The sequence below is a fragment of the Triticum urartu genome, chromosome 3A (assembly GCF_056163025.1).
Source record: "Triticum urartu cultivar PI428250 chromosome 3A, HENAU_Tu73, whole genome shotgun sequence".
Classification (NCBI taxonomy): domain Eukaryota; kingdom Viridiplantae; phylum Streptophyta; class Magnoliopsida; order Poales; family Poaceae; genus Triticum; species Triticum urartu.
This window is the reverse complement of record NC_141875.1, coordinates 9,499,383-9,516,502: the sequence shown is the minus strand read 5'-3', so window position 1 is coordinate 9,516,502 and position 17,120 is coordinate 9,499,383. Positions and strand designations below refer to the sequence as shown.

At 44.7% G+C, this 17,120-nt stretch overlaps 1 pseudogene; it reads left to right on the top strand.

Annotated features, from left to right (window-relative positions):
* Positions 1 to 897: 897 nt before the first annotated feature.
* LOC125549681 (small nucleolar RNA Z247) lies at positions 898 to 1,036 on the top strand (annotated as a pseudogene).
* Positions 1,037 to 17,120: the final 16,084 nt, after the last annotated feature.

Here is a 17,120-nt window from a genome sequence, read left to right as displayed (position 1 = left end):
TAACCTCCGTTAGTTGGAGACGGGATTACGTACGTGTCTGATCTATATACTCCAAACATATGTAACAGCTTTGCTAAAGCATATTTAGATGTGCTATAAGTATTGCACATCTAAGTCATTGTTAAAGTACGTATTATAGGATGTATACGGTGTACATATAAACCGTATACATGTGTGGGCGTGTGCGTGTTGTATTCAGGTAGTTAGGATATGTTTAGGTTGATCTCTATCCCTTGTATAGATTATGACTTGGAGATCAATCCTACAACAACCTAACTACCTAAACCCTGTAATCTCCTGTGCCTATAAATAACACGCAACGCGTCCCTGCTAAGGCATACGCTTAACCCATATTTACATGGTATACAGAGCCTCTCCTCTACGCACATCTCCTGCGCCGCCAAAACCCCTTGCGGCGCCATGTCTTCCTCAAGCTCCACCGCAGCCGCTCCATCCGTGCTCATCCCCATCGCTGAGAAACTCCATCGCTCCAACTTCAACGTCTGGCGTGCGCAGGCTCTGGCCACGATCAGTGGCGCTCAGCTGGTCACCTACCTCGATCCAGAGAGGGAGGAACCGGCGCCCAAGCTGTCGGACAAAGACGGCAAGGTCACCGATGTGCCGAACCCGGCATATGAGATCGACAGGGCTCGAGACTCACAGGTTTTGAGTTTTCTTTTCAATTCCATCTCACCCCTTGTGATGGTTCAGATCACAACATGCACCACGGCGTCAGCAACATGGACTGCAATCACGGAGATCTTCATCTCCCAGACGCAGGCGGCCATCGTCAATACGAGGATCGCCCTCTCCACCACCAAGAAGGGAAACTCCACCATCGCTGAGTATCTTGGCCGCATGAAGGCCCTCGGTGATGAGATGGCTGCCATCGGCAAGCCGCTCATGGATGATGATATGGTGTCGTATATCCTTGTTGGCTTGGATTTCGACTACATGTCCTTCGTCTCCTCCATCTGCGCCAGGACCGTCCCCATCAAGCCCAACGAGCTCTACGCCCAACTCATCAGCTTCGAGAGCCGCCTCGCCATGTTCGAGGGTGGCAACTCGTCGTCCCACTCATCCGCGAACGCAGCCTCCCGTGGCGGTCGCGGTGGCTTCTCTTGCGGCGGAGGCCGTGGCAGGAACGGAGGCGACCGTGGTCACGGTGGTGGCCGTGGCAATGGAGGCAACAGCGGCCGCGGGAACGGTCACGGTGGGCGTGGCCAAGGAGGCGGGGGACGAGATGAGCTCCCTGAGGTGTTCTGTCAGATCTGCAAGAAGCCGAACCACACCGCCATAGAGTGCTACAGGCGCTTCGACATCGCATTCACCAAGGATAAGAGTGCGAGCGCCGTGTCCAACTCCTCCTACAGCGTCGACACCAATTGGTATGTTGACACAGGCGCCACAGATCACATCACCGGAGAGCTCGACAAGCTCACCATGAGGGAGAGATACAACGGCCATGATCAAGTGAACATGCCCAACGGAGCAGGTATGAAAATTACTCATATTGGTCAAGCATATGTTCGTACTCCCACTCGTAATCTTCATCTAAAAGATGTCCTTTACTCACCTAAAGCCACAAAAAATCTTGTTTCTGCTCATCGTCTATCTCAAGACAATAATGTGTTTCTTGAAACTCACCCTCGTTTCTTCTTCATTAAGGACAAGGCAACGAGGAGCACCCTCCTCCACGGCAGGTGTAAAGCCGGCCTCTACCCCGTATCATCAGCTTCTTTAGGCTCGGGCAGGCATGCTTTTGGTGCCACCAAGATCTCTCCATCAAGGTGGCACGATCGACTAGGTCATCCATCTTTGAAAATCGTTCAGCATGTTCTTAGCAAGAACAAAATTCCTTTTTCAATTCATGAGTTGAATAAAGAGGGGGTGTGTGATGCATGCCAACAAGGCAAAAGTCACCAACTTCCCTATCCACATTCTAGTAGTTTTTCGAATGCTCCTTTAGAGCTTATTTATTCTGATGTATGGGGACCTGCTCGTGATTCAATCAATAAAAAGAATTATTATGTGAGCTTTATTGATGATTTCAGTAAATTTATGTGGATATTTCTTCTTAAGCATAGGTCAGAGGTCTTTAAAGTGTTTCATGAATTTCAAGCACTTGTAGAAAGACTCTTTGATCGCAAAATCATCACCATGCAAACCGACCGGGGTGGTGAGTATGAGAGGTTAAATTCCTTTTTTGGCTAAGTTGGCATCACACACCATGTTTCCTGCCCGCATGCTCATCAGCAAAACGGCTCCGCCGAAAGAAAGCATCGTCACATTGTCGAGGTTGGCCTCTCACTGTTAGCTCATGCGTCTATGCCCCTCAAATTTTGGGATGAGGTATTCATCGCTGCCACATACTTGATCAATCGCACACCAAGTAAGGTGATCAATCTTGAAACTCCACTAGAAAAATTATTTCATGAAACACCAAACTATCATGCTCTTCGTACTTTTGGGTGCGCATGTTGGCCTAACCTCGGTCCTTTGAATACTCGCAAGCTTGAATTCCGCTCCAAACAATGCGTTTTCCTTGGCTACAGTAACCTTCACAAAGGTTTCAAGTGTCTAGACATAACTGCTGGACGTGTTTATATTTCTCGGGACGTTGTGTTCGATGAAACAGTGTTTCCCTTTGCCAAATTAAACCCTAATGCTGGTGCACCTATCAGATCCGAAGTCCTTCTTCTCTCTGAAAATTCCTCCTCCTTACCTCTTGATCATGGGGACGAACATACAGCTAATGATCACTTGGGTAATTCTCATGAAAATTCTTCTATAAATTTTGGAGGAAATTCGGTTGTGCACTATGATTTTATGCAGCAGCAAACGACAAGCGCGGAGCACGAGGAGGATTCAGGTGCTGCACCAAGGAGCTGACAGCGGCGATCCCGGTGTGGATCCGCCCTCGCCAGCCGCGCTAGGCAGTGGCAACGCACCTGCCTCGGGGTCAGGCGGGCCACCAGCGGACGACCACGCGTCCCCCCCGCGGCCCGCGGGTGAGACAACGACAATCCAAGGCGGGCCCAGCGGCGCAGGTGGGCCAACCGCATTCACGCGCCAGGCCAGGCGCCTCTCCGCGTCGTCTGGTGGGCCTCGCCAAGTGGCCCAACGAGCAACTGGCTCCGGCTCCGAGGAAATCAGCCTCGGATCAGGTGCCGCTGGATCGTCTGCCGCGCCGGATCCCACCGGATCTTCTGTGCAGCGGCCCCCTGCTGCCGATTCTGTGCCGATGAGAACCAGATCACAGCATGGAGTTTTGAAGCCCAAGGTTCGGACGGATGGCACGGTCAGGTACAGTAATGCTTGTTTTGGTGGCCTAGCTGTCACAGGTGAGCCAGGAAACTTAATTGATGCTTTTGAGGATAAAAACTGGAAAAATGCTATGGATGAAGAATATAATGCTCTTATTAGAAACAAAACTTGGCACTTGGTTCCTCCAGCAAGAGGCAGAAATATAATTGATTGTAAATGGGTTTACAGAGTCAAAAGAAAGTCCAGTGGAGAAATATACAGATACAAGGCTAGATTAGTAGCAAAGGGATTTAAACAGCGGTACGGTATTGACTATGAGGACACGTTTAGTCCTGTTGTTAAAGCAACTACTATCAGACTTGTTCTTTCTGTTGCAGTATCAAATGGTTGGAGTCTTCGTCAATTGGATGTGCAAAATGCGTTTCTTCATGGCATTCTAGAGGAGGAAGTCTACATGAAACAGCCACCTGGGTATGAGGTAAAAGACAAATATCATTATGTGTGCAAACTTGACAAGGCATTATATGGTCTGAAACAAGCACCTAGAGCATGGTATTCTAGGTTAAGTGTTAAACTTCAAAGGCTTTGTCGGATTTCGGGTTCCGGCAGACCCTTGAGGTTCGAACACTGGGGTGCGCGCGGAGATTTCGCCTTCTACCTACCTGCACCCCTCCGCCTCGCTAAGATCTAAGCTATGGAAAGAACAACACAAGAGACATAGGGTTTATACTGGTTCGGGCCACCGTTGTGGTGTAATACCCTACTCCAGTGTGTGGTGTGGTGGATTGCCTCTTGGGCTGATGATGATGAGCAATACAAGGAAGAACAGCCTCGCGAGGGTCTGTTCTTGGCTGGGGGGATCAACTGCTAGGAGGAGTTCAGTCACCCTTCTCTCTCTCTCTCCTCGATTCTCTCTCTGATTTCGATCCGATCTCTGATCTCTGATCTCCGATCTCCCCTCTACCCTGTGGGTGGCTAGTCCTATTTATAGGCAAAGGCCCTGGGCCTCTTCCCAAATATTGAGCGGGAAGGGCGCCAACAATTGGCCATTTTGAAGGGGAACATCTGGTACACTTATCCTGACTAAAGTTGGTCCTCGCCTGCCAAAGGCTCTGGTGGTGACGCTGGCTTGGGCTCCACAATGACTTCCTCCCTGCCGTTGGACTGGTCTTGGTCTCGTTGCACCGAAACGGGTGCCTTTGCTTGATGCTCTTGTTGGAAATATGCCCTAGAGGCAATAATAAAATGATTATTATATTTCCTTGTTCATGATAATTGTCTATTATTCATGCTATAATTGTATTATCCGGAAATCGTAATACATGGGTGAATACATAGACCACAATGTGTCCCTAGTGAGCTTCTAGTTGACTAGCTTGTTGATCAACAGATAGTCATGGTTTCCTGGCTATGGACATGGGGATGTCATTTATAATGGGATCACATCACTAGGAGAATGATGTGATGGACAAGACCCAAACCTAAGCATAGCACAAAGATCGTGTAGTTCATTTGCTGTAGCTTTTCTGGATGTCAAGTATCATTTCCTTAGACCATGAGATTGTGCAACTCCCGGATACCGTAGGAGTGCCTTGGGTGTGCCAAATGTCACAACGTAACTGGGTGACTATAAAGGTACATTACAGGTATCTCCGAAAGTGTCTGTTGGGTTGGCACGAATCGAGACTGGGATTTGTCACTCCGTATGACGGAGAGGTATCTCTGGGCCCACTCGGTAATGCATCATCATAATGAGCTCAATGTGATCAAGTGGTTGATCACGGGATCATGCATTACGGTACGAGTAAAGTGACTTGCCGGTAACGAGACTGAACAAGGTATTGGGATACCGACGATCGAGTCTCGGGCAAGTAACGTACCGATTGACAAAGGGAATTGAGTACGGGATTGATTAGGTCCCCGACATCGTGGTTCATCCGATGAGATCATCGAGGAGCATGTGGGAGCTGATACGTCTCCAACGTATCTATAATTTTTGATTGCTCCATGCTACTTTATCTACTGTTTTGGACTATATTGGGCTTTATTTTCCACTTTTATATTATTTTTGGGACTAACCTATTAACCGGAGGCCCAGCCCAGAATTGCTGTTTTTTGCCTATTTCAGTATTTCGAGGAAACAGAATATCAAACGGAGTCCAAACGGAATGAAACCTTCGGGAACGTGATCTTCTCACCGAACGTGATCCAGGAGACTTGGACCCTACTCCAAGAAGTTTCCGGGGAGGTCACGAGGGTGGAGGGCGCGCCCCCCCTGGGCGCGCCCCCTGCCTCGTGGGACCCTTGTGCCCCCCCTGACGTACTTCTTTCGTCTATATATCTCCATATACCCTAAAAACGGCCGGGAGCAACATAGATCGGGAGTTCCGCCGCCAAAAGCCTCCGTAGCCACCGAAACTCAATCTAGACCCGTTCCGGCACCCTGCCGGAGGGGGCAATCCTTCTCCGGTGGCCATCTTCATCATCCCGGTGCTCTCCATGACGGAGGGAGTAGTTCTCCCTCGGGGCTGAGGGTATGTACCAGTAGCTATGTGTTTGATCTCTCTCTCTCTCTCTCTCGTGTTCTTGAGATGATACGATCTTGATGTATCGCGAGCTTTGCTATTATATTTGGATCCTATGATGTTTCTTCCCCCCTCTTCTCTCTTGTAATGAATCGAGTTTCCCCTTTGAAGTAATCTTATCGGATTGAGTCTTTAAAGATTTGAGAACACTTGATGTATGTCTTGCCGTGGATATCTGTGGTGACAATGGGATACCACGTGCCACTTGATGTACGTTTTGGTGACCAACTTGCGGGTTTCGTGACATTGGGAACCTATGCATAGGGGTTGGCACACGTTTTCGTCGTGATTCTCCGGTAGAAACTTTGGGGCACTCTTTGAGGTTCTTTGTGTTGGTTGAATAGATGAATTGAGATTGTGTGATGCATATCGTATAATCATGCCCACGGATACTTGAGGTGACATTGAAGTATCTAGGTGACATTAGGGTTTTGGTTGATTTGTATCTTAAGGTGTTATTCTAGTACGAACTCTAGGGCTGTTTGTGACACTTATAGGAATAGCCCAACGGATTGATTGGAAAGAATAACTTTGAGGTGGTTTCGTACCCTACCATAATCTCTTCATTCGTTCTCCGCTATTAGTGACTTTGGAGTGACTCTTTGTTGCATGTTGAGGGATAATTTTATGATCCAATTTTGTTAGTATTGTTGAGGGAACTTACACTAGCGAAAGTATGAACCCTAGGCCTTATTTCCTATCATTGCAATACCGTTTACACTCACTTTTATCACTTGCTACCTTGCTGTTTTTATTATTTCAGATTACAAAAACTATTATCTACTATCCATATTTCACTTGTATCACCATCTCTTCGCCGAACTAGTGCACCTATACAATTTACCATTGTATTGGGTGTGTTGGGGACACAAGAGACTCTTTGTTATTTGGTTGCAGGGTTGCTTGAGAGAGACCATCTTCATCCTACGCCTCCTACGGATTGATAAACCTTAGGTCATCCACTTGAGGGAAATTTGCTACTGTCCTACAAACCTCTGCACTTGGAGGCCCAACAACGTCTACAAGAAGAAGGTTGTGTAGTAGACATCAAGCTCTTTTCTGGCGCCGTTGCCGGGGAGGTGAGTGCTTGAAGGTATATCTTTAGATCTTGCAATTGTGTCTTTTAGTTTCTTGTTTTATCACTAGTTTAGTTTATAAAAGAAAACTATAAAAAATGGAATTGAGTTTGTCTCATACGCTTCACCTTTTTAATATCTTGCGTGAGTATGATGGGAAGGATAATTGTGCCCAAGTGCTAGAAGAAGAAATCTATAAAATGTTTGGCACTAAATATTTGAATGATGAGCATGATTGCAATGTTATTAGTATGAATTCCTTGAATATCCATGATGCTAATGATATGCAAAGCCACAAGCTTGGGGAAGCTATGTTTGATGAAGATGATATTTTTTGTCCCCCAAGCTTTGATGAGCAAATTTACTATGATGAAAGCATGCCTCCTATCTATGATGATTATTGTGATGACACGTATGATTTAAAGAATAATGATAACCATGAAACTTGTCATCTTGATCTTAATTTTCAATCACATGATAGTTATTTTGTTGAGTTTGCTCCCACTATTATTCACGAAAAGAAATTTGCTTGTGTGGAGAGTAGTAAATTTTGTATGCTTGTAGATCATGAAAAGAATGCTTTAGGTGCTGGTTATATTGTTGAATTCATTCATGATGCTACTGAAAATTATTATGAGGGAGGAATATATGCTTGTAGGAATTGCAATAATATCAAGTTTTCTCTCTATGTGCTTAAAGTTTTGAAGCTATGCTTGTTTTGCCTTCCTATGCTAATTGATTATTGTTCCCACAAGTTGTTTGCTCACAAAACCCCTATACATAGGAAGTGGGTTAGACTTAAATGTGCTAGTCATATTCTTCATGATGCTCTCTTTATGTTTCAATTCTTATCTTTTATGTGAGCATCGTTGAAATCATCATGCCTAGCTAGGGGCGTTAAACGATAGCGCTTGTTGGGAGGCAACCCAATTTTATTTTAGTTCCTTGCTTTTTGTTCCTGTTTATTAATAAATAATTCATCTAGCCTCTGTTTAGATGTGGTTTTTATGCTTTTAATTAGTGTTTGTGCCAAGTAGAACCTTTGGGAAGACTTGGGGAAAGTCTTGTTGATCATGCTGCAAAAAAAACTGAAACTTTAGCGCTCACGAGAACTACTGCCATTTTTATTTGGAGAGTGATATTTAGTTAATTCTTTTTGAAGATGATTAATAGATAAATTCATCATGTCCAGAAATTTATTTGAGAATTTTATGAGTACCAGAAGTATACGTTTGATCCAGATTACTACAGACTGTTCTGTTTTTGACAGATTCTGTTTTTCATGTGTTGTTTACTTATTTTGATGAATCTATGGCTAGTAAAATAGTTTATAAACCATAGAGAAGTTGGAATACAGTAGGTTTAACACCAATATAAATAAAGAATGAGTTCATTACAGTACCTTGAAGTGGTGATTTATTTTCTTATACTAACGGAGCTTACGAGTTTTCTGTTAAGTTTTGTGTTGTGAAGTTTTCAAGTTTTGGGCAAAGATTCGATGGACTATGGAATAAGGAGTGGAAAGAGCCTAAGCTTGGGGATGACCAAGGCACCCCAAGGTAATATTCAAGGACAACCAAGAGCCTAAGCTTGGGGATGCCCTGGAAGGCATCCCCTCTTTCGTCCACTTCCATCGGTAATTTACTTGGAGCTATATTTTTATTCACCACATGATATGTGTTTTGCTTGGAGCGTCTTGTATTATCTGTGTCTTTGCTTGTTAGTCTACCACAATCATCCTTACTGTACACACCTTTTGAGAGATCCATGTATGAATTGAAATTTGTTAGAATACTCTATGTGCTTCACTTATATCTTTTGAGCTTGATAGTTTACTCTATGTGCTTCACTTATATCTTTTTGAGCGTGATAATTTTTGCTCTAGTGCTTCACTTAGATCTTTTAGAGCACGGTGGTGGTTTGTTTTAAAGAAACTTGATCTCTCATGCTTCACTTAGATTATTTTGAGAGTCGTTAATAGCATGGTAATTTGCTTAATGTTAATATACCTGGTATTCAAGATATGTGAAACTTTCTTTTTAGTGGGTTGAATACTAAGATAAGTTTGATGCTTGATAATTGTTTTGAGATATGGAGGTGATAATATCATAGTCGTGCTAGTTGAGTAGTTGTGAATTTGAGAAATACTTGTGTTGAAGTTAGCAAGTCCCGTAGCATGCACGTATGGTTAAAGTTGTGTAACAATTTTGAAGCATGAAGTGTACCTGGCTTGTGCATCCTTATGAGTGGCGGTCGGGGACGAGCGATGGTCTTTTCCTACCAATCTATCCCCCTAGGAGCATGCGCGTAGTACTTGATTTTTGATGACTTCTAAATTTTTGCAATAAGTATATGAGTTCTTTTGACTAATGTTGAGTCCATGGATTATACGCACTTTTACCTTTCCGCCATTTGCTAGCCTCTTCGGTACCGTGCATTGCCCTTTCTCACATTGAGAGTTGGTGCAACCTTCGCCGGTGCATCCAAACCCCGTGATATGATGCGCTCTTTCACACATAAACCTCCCTATATCTTCCTCAAAACAGCCACCATACCTACCTATCATGGCATTTCCATAGCCATTCCGAGATATATTGCCATGCAACTTCCATCATCATCATCATGACATGCTTTACTTTTGTCATATTGCCATTGCATGATCTTGTAGTTGACATCGTATTTGTGGCAAAGCCACCATGCATTATTTTTCATACATGTCACTCTTGATTCATTGCACCATCCCGGTACACCGCCGGAGGCATTCATATAGAGTCATATCTTGTTCTAGTATCGAGTTGTAATCATTATGTTGTAATCAATAGAAGTGTGATGATCATCATTATTAGAGCATTGCCCAATCAAAAAAGAGAGAGAGAGAAAGGCCAAAAAGAAAAAAAGAAAGGCCCAAAAAAAAGAGAAAATAAAAAGGGCAATGCTACTATATCTTTTTCCACACTTGTGCTTCAAAGTAGCACCTTGTTCTTCATGTAGTGAGTCTCATATATTGTGCTTCAAAGTAGCACCATGATTTTCATATAGTGATTCTCATAAGTTGTCTTGTTCATACTAGTGGGAATTTTTCATTATAGAACTTGGCTTGTATATTCCAACGATGGGCTTCCTCAAAATGCCCTAGGTCTTCATGAGCAAGCAAGTTGGATGCACACCCACTAGTTTTCTTTTGTTGAGCATTCTTAGCTCTAGTGCATCCGTTGCATGGCAATCCCTACTCCTTGCATTAACATCAATTGATGGGCATCTCCATAGCTCATTGATTAGCCTCGTTGATGTGAGACTTTCTCCTTTTTTGTCTTCTCCACACAATCCCCATCATCATATTCTATACCACCCATAGTGCTATGTCCATGGCTCGCGCTCATGTATTGCGTGAAGGTTGAAAAAGTTTGAGATTATTTGAGTATGAAACAATTGCTTGGCTTGTCATCGGGGGTATAGAAGTTGGGAACATCTTTGTGTGACGAAAATGGAGCATAGCCTAACTATATGATTTTGTAGGGATGAACTTCCTTTGGCCATGTTATTTTGAGATGACATAATTGTTTGATTAGTATGCTTGACGTATTATCATTTTTATGTCAATATGAACTTTTTTCTTGAACCTTTCGGATCTGAATATTCATACCATGATTAAGAAGATTTACATTGAAATTATGCCAAAGTATCACTCTACATCAAAAATTCTCTTTTTATCATTTACCTACTCGAGGACGAGCAGGAATTAAGCTTGGGGATGCCTGATACGTCTCCAACATATCTATAATTTTTGATTGCTCCATGCTACTTTATCTACTGTTTTGGACTATATTGGGCTTTATTTTCCACTTTTATATTATTTTTGGGACTAACCTATTAACCGGAGGCCCAGCCTAGAATTGCTGTTTTTTTGCCTATTTCAGTATTTCAAGGAAACAAAATATCAAACGGAGTCCAAACGGAATGAAACCTTCGGGAACGTGATCTTCTCACCGAACGTGATCCAGGAGACTTGGACCCTACTCCAAGAAGTTTCCGGGGAGGTCACGAGGGTGGAGGGCGCGCCCCCCCTGGGCGCACCCCCTGCCTCGTGGGCCCCTCGTGCCCCCCCTGACGTACTTCTTCCGCCTATATATCTCCATATACCCTAAAAACATCCGGGAGCAACATAGATCGGGAGTTCCGCTGCCAGAAGCCTCCGTAGCCACCGAAAATCAATCTAGACCCGTTCCGGCACCCTGCCGGAGGGGGCAATCCTTCTCCGGTGGCCATCTTCATCATCCCGGTGCTCTCCATGACGAGGAGGGAGTAGTTCTCCCTCGGGGCTGAGGGTATGTACCAGTAGCTATGTGTTTGATCTCTCTCTCTCTCTCTCTCTCTCGTGTTCTTGAGATGTTACGATCTTGATGTATCGCGAGCTTTGCTATTATATTTGGATCCTATGATGTTTCTTCCCCCCTCTTCTCTCTTGTAATGAATCGAGTTTCCCCTTTGAAGTAATCTTATCGGATTGAGTCTTTAAAGACTTGAGAACACTTGATGTATGTCTTGCCGTGGATATCTGTGGTGACAATGGGATACCACGTGCCACTTGATGTACGTTTTGGTGACCAACTTGCGGGTTTCGTGACATTGGGAACCTATGCATAGGGGTTGGCACACGTTTTTGTCGTGATTCTCTGGTAGAAACTTTGGGGCACTCTTTGAGGTTCTTTGTGTTGGTTGAATAGATGAATTGAGATTGTGTGATGCATATCGTATAATCATGCCCACGGATACTTGAGGTGACATTGAAGTATCTAGGTGACATTAGGGTTTTGGTTGATTTGTATCTTAAGGTGTTATTCTAGTACGAACTCTAGGGCTGTTTGTGACACTTATAGGAATAGCCCAACGGATTGATTGGAAAGAATAACTTTGAGGTGGTTTCGTACCCTACCATAATCTCTTCGTTCGTTCTCCGCTATTAGTGACTTTGGAGTGACTCTTTGTTGCATGTTGAGGGATAATTTTATGATCCAATTATGTTAGTATTGTTGAGGGAACTTACACTAGCGAAAGTATGAACCCTAGGCCTTATTTCCTATCATTGCAATACCGTTTACACTCACTTTTATCACTTGCTACCTTGCTGTTTTTATTATTTCAGATTACAAAAACTATTATCTACTATCCATATTGCACTTGTATCACCATCTCTTCGCCGAACTAGTGCACCTATACAATTTACCATTGTATTGGGTGTGTTGGGGACACAAGAGACTCTTTGTTATTTGGTTGCAGGGTTGCTTGAGAGAGACCATCTTCATCCTACGCCTCCTACGGATTGATAAACCTTAGGTCATCCACTTGAGGGAAATTTGCTACTGTCCTACAAACCTCTGCACTTGAGGCCCAACAACGTCTACAAGAAGAAGGTTGTGTAGTAGACATCAGGAGCCAACATGGGTATCCAGATCCCGCTGTTGGTTATTGACCAGAGAATCATCTCAGTCATGTCTGCTTGTCTCCCGAACCCGTAGGGTCTACACACTTAAGGTTCGGTGACGCTAGGGTTGTATAGATATGAGTATGCAGTAATCCGAAAGTTGTTCGGAGTCCCGGATGAGATCCTGGACGTCACGAGGAGTTCCGAAATTGTCCGGAGGTGAAGAATTATATATAGGAAGTGTAGTTTCGGCCATCGGGAAAGTTTCGGGGTCACCGGTTTTGTACCGGGACCACCGGATGGGTCCTGGGGGTCCACCGGGTGGGGCCACCCATCCCGGAGGGCCCCATGGGCTGAAGTGGGGAGGGGAACCAGCCCATAGTGGGCTGGTGCGCCCCCCCTTGGGCCCCCCATGCGCCTAGGGTTGGGAACCCTAGGGGAGGGGGCGCCTCCACTTGCCTTGGGGGGTACTCCACCCCCTTGGCCGCCGCCCCACTAGGGGGCCTATATAAAGGGGGGGGGAGGGAGGGCAGCCGCACCTAAAGCCTTGGCGCCTCCCTCTCCCCTGCTACACCTCTCCCTCTCGCAGAAGCTCGGCGAAGCCCTGCCGCGATCACTGCTCCATCCACCACCACGCCGTCGTGCTGCTGGATCTTCATCAACCTCTCCTCCCCCCCTTGTTGGATCAAGAAGGAGGAGACGTCTTCCCAACCGTACGTGTGTTGAACGTGGAGGTGCCGTCCGTTCGGCGCTTGGTCATCGGTGATTTGGATCACGGCGAGTACGACTCCATCATCCCCGTTCTCTTGAACGCTTCCGCACGCGATCTACAAGGGTATGTAGATGCACTCTCCTCTCGTTGCTAGTTGACTCCATAGATTGATCTTGGTGAAACATAGGAATTTTTTTTGTTTTCTGCAACGTTCCCCAACAGTGGCATCATGAGCTAGGTCTATGCGTAGTTACTATGCACGAGTAGAACACAAAGTAGTTGTGGGCGTCGATATTGTCAACTTGCTTGCCGTTACTAGTCATATCTTGATTTGGCGGCATCGTGGGATGAAGCGGCCCGGACCAACCTTACACGTACGCTTACGTGAGACCGGTTCCATCGATTGACATACACTAGTTGCATAAGGTGGCTGGCGGGTGTCTGTCTCTCCCACTTTAGTCGGATCGGATTCGATGAACAGGGTCCTTATGAAGGGTAAATAGAAATTGGCAATTCACGTTGTGGTTTTGGCGTAGGTAAGAAACGTTCTTGCTAGAAACCTATAGCAGCCACGTAAAAACTTGCAACAACAATTAGAGGACGTCTAACTTGTTTTTGCAGCAAGTGTTTTGTGATGTGATATGGCCAAAGGTTGTGATGAATGATGAATGATATATGTGATGTATGAGATTGATCATGTTCTTGCAATAGGAATCACGACTTGCATGTCGATGGGTATGACAACCGGCAGGAGCCATAGGAGTTGTCTTTATTTATTTATGACCTGCGTGTCAACATAAACGTCATGTAATTACTTTACTTTATTGCTAAAGCGTTAGCCATAGTAGTAGAAGTAATAGATGACAAGACAACTTCAAGAAGACACAATGATGGAGATCATGATGATGGAGATCATGGTGTCATGCCGGTGACAAGATGATCATGGAGCCCCAAGATGGAGATCAAAGGAGCTATATGATATTGGCCATATCATGTCACTATTATTTGATTGCATGTGATGTTTATCATGTTTTTGCATCTTGTTTACTTAGAACGACGGTAGTAAATAAGATGATCCCTCATAATAATTTCAAGAAAGTGTCCCCCCTAACTGTGCGTCGTTGCGACAGTTCGTTGTTTTGAAGCACCACGTGATGATCGGGTGTGATAGATTCCAACGTTCACATACAACGGGTGTAAGACAGATTTACACACGCAATACACTTAGGTTGACTTGACGAGCCTAGCATGTACAGACATGGCCTCGGAACACAGAAGACCGAAAGGTCGAGCATGAGTTGTATAGAAGATACGATCAACATGAAGATGTTCACCGATGTTGACTAGTCCGTCTCACGTGATGATCGGACACGGCCTAGTCAACTCGGATCATGTTATACTTATATGACTGGAGGGATGTCTATCTAAGTGGGAGTTCATTGAATAATTTGATTAGATGAACTTAATTATCATGAACTTAGTCTAAAATCTTTACAATATGTCTTGTAGATCAAATGGCCAACGTTGTCCTCAACTTCAACGCATTCCTAGAGAAAACCAAGCTGAAAGACGATGGCAGCAACTATACGGACTGGGTCCGGAACCTGAGAATCATCCTCATAGCTGCCAAGAAAGATTATGTCCTAGAAGCACCGCTAGGTGACGCACCCGTCCCACAGAACCAAGACGTTATGAACGCTTGGCAGACACGTGCTGATGATTACTCCCTCGTTCAGTGCGGCATGCTTTACAGCTTAGAACCGGGGCTCCAAAAGCGTTTTGAGCGACACGGAGCATATGAGATGTTCGAAGAGCTGAAAATGGTTTTCCAAGCTCATGCCCGGGTCGAGAGATATGAAGTCTCCGACAAGTTCTTCAACTGTAAGATGGAGGAAAATAGTTTTGTCAGTGAGCACATACTCAAAATGTCTGGGTTGCATAACCGCTTGACTCAGCTGGGAGTTAATCTCCCGGATGACGCGGTCATTGACAGAATCCTTCAGTCACTTTCACCAAGCTACAAGAGCTTTGTGATGAACTTCAATATGCAGGGGATGGAAAAGACCATTCCTGAAGTATTTGCAATGCTAAAATCAGCAGAGGTAGAAGTCAAAAAGGAACATCAAGTGTTGATGGTGAATAAAACCACTAAGTTCAAGAAAGGCAAGGGTAAGAAGAACTTCAAGAAGGACGGCAAGGGAGTTGCCGCGCCCGGTAAGCAAGCTGCCGGGAAGAAGCCAAAGAATGGACCCAAGCCCGAGACTGAGTGCTTTTATTGCAAGGGAAGTGGTCACTGGAAGCGGAACTGCCCCAAATACTTAGCGAACAAGAAGGCCGGCATCACAAAAGGTATATGTGATATACATGTAATTGATGTGTACCTTACCAGTACTCGTAGTAGCTCATGGGTATTTGATACCGGTGCGGTTGCTCACATTTGTAACTCAAAGCAGGAGCTGCGGAATAAGCGGAGACTGGCGAAGGACGAGGTGACGATGCGCGTCGGGAATGGTTCCAAGGTCGATGTGATCGCCGTCGGCACGCTACCTCTACATTTACCTACGGGATTAGTTTTAAACCTCAATAATTGTTATTTAGTGCCAGCTTTGAGCATGCACATTGTATCAGGATCTCGTTTAATATGAGATGGCTACTCATTTAAATCCGAAAATAATGGTTGTTCTATTTATATGAGAGATATGTTTTATGGTCATGCTCCGATGGTGAATGGTTTATTCTTAATGAATCTCGAGCGTAATGCTACACATATTCATAATGTGAATACCAAAAGATGTAAGGTTGATAATGATAGTCCCAGATACTTGTGACATTGCCGCCTTGGTCACATAGGTGTCAAACGCATGAAGAAGCTCCATGCAGATGGACTTTTAGAGTCTCTTGATTACGAATCATTTGACACATGCGAACCATGCCTCATGGGTAAGATGACCAAGACTCCGTTCTCAGGAACAATGGAGCGAGCAACCAACTTATTGGAAATCATACATACTGATGTGTGCGGTCCAATGAGTGTTGAGGCTCGCGGTGGCTATCGTTATGTTCTCACCCTCACCGATGACTTAAGTAGATATGGGTATGTCTACTTAATGAAACACAAGTCTGAAACCTTTGAAAAGTTCAAGGAATTTCAGAGTGAGGTTGAGAATCAACGTGACAGGAAAATCAAGTTATTGCGATCAGATCGTGGGGGAGAATACTTGAGTCACGAATTTGGCACACACTTAAGAAAATGTGGAATAGTTTCACAACTCACGCCGCCTGGAACACCTCAGCGTAATGGTGTGTCCGAACGTCGTAATCGCACTCTATTAGATATGGTGCGATCTATGATGTCTCTTACCGATTTACCGCTATCATTTTGGGGCTATGCTTTAGAGACTGCCGCATTCACTTTAAATAGGGCTCCGTCGAAATCCGTTGAGACGACACCGTATGAATTATGGTTTGGGAAGAATCCTAAGCTGTCGTTTCTAAAAGTTTGGGGATGCGATGCTTATGTCAAGAAACTTCAACCTGAAAAGCTCGAACCCAAGTCGGAAAAATGCGTCTTCATAGGATACCCTAAAGAAATTGTTGGGTATACCTTCTACCTTAGATCCGAAGGCAAGATCTTTGTTGCCAAGAATGGGTCCTTTCTAGAGAAAGAGTTTCTCTTGAAAGAAGTAAGTGGGAGGAAAGTAGAACTTGATGAAGTATTACCTCTTGAACCGGAAAGTGGTGCAACTCAGGAAAATGTTCCTGAGGTGCCTGCACCGACTAGAGAGGAAGTTAATGATGATGATCATGAAACTTCAGATCAAGTTGCTACTGAACTTCATAGGTCCACAAGGACACGTTCCGCACCAGAGTGGTACGGCAACCCTATCTTGGAAATCATGTTGTTAGACAACGGTGAACCTTCGAACTATGAAGAAGCGATGGCGGGCCCGGATTTCGACAAATGGCTGGAAGCCATGAAATCCGAGATAGGATCCATGTATGAAAACGAAGTATGGACTTTGACTGACTTGCCCGATGATCGGCGAGCCATAGAAAAT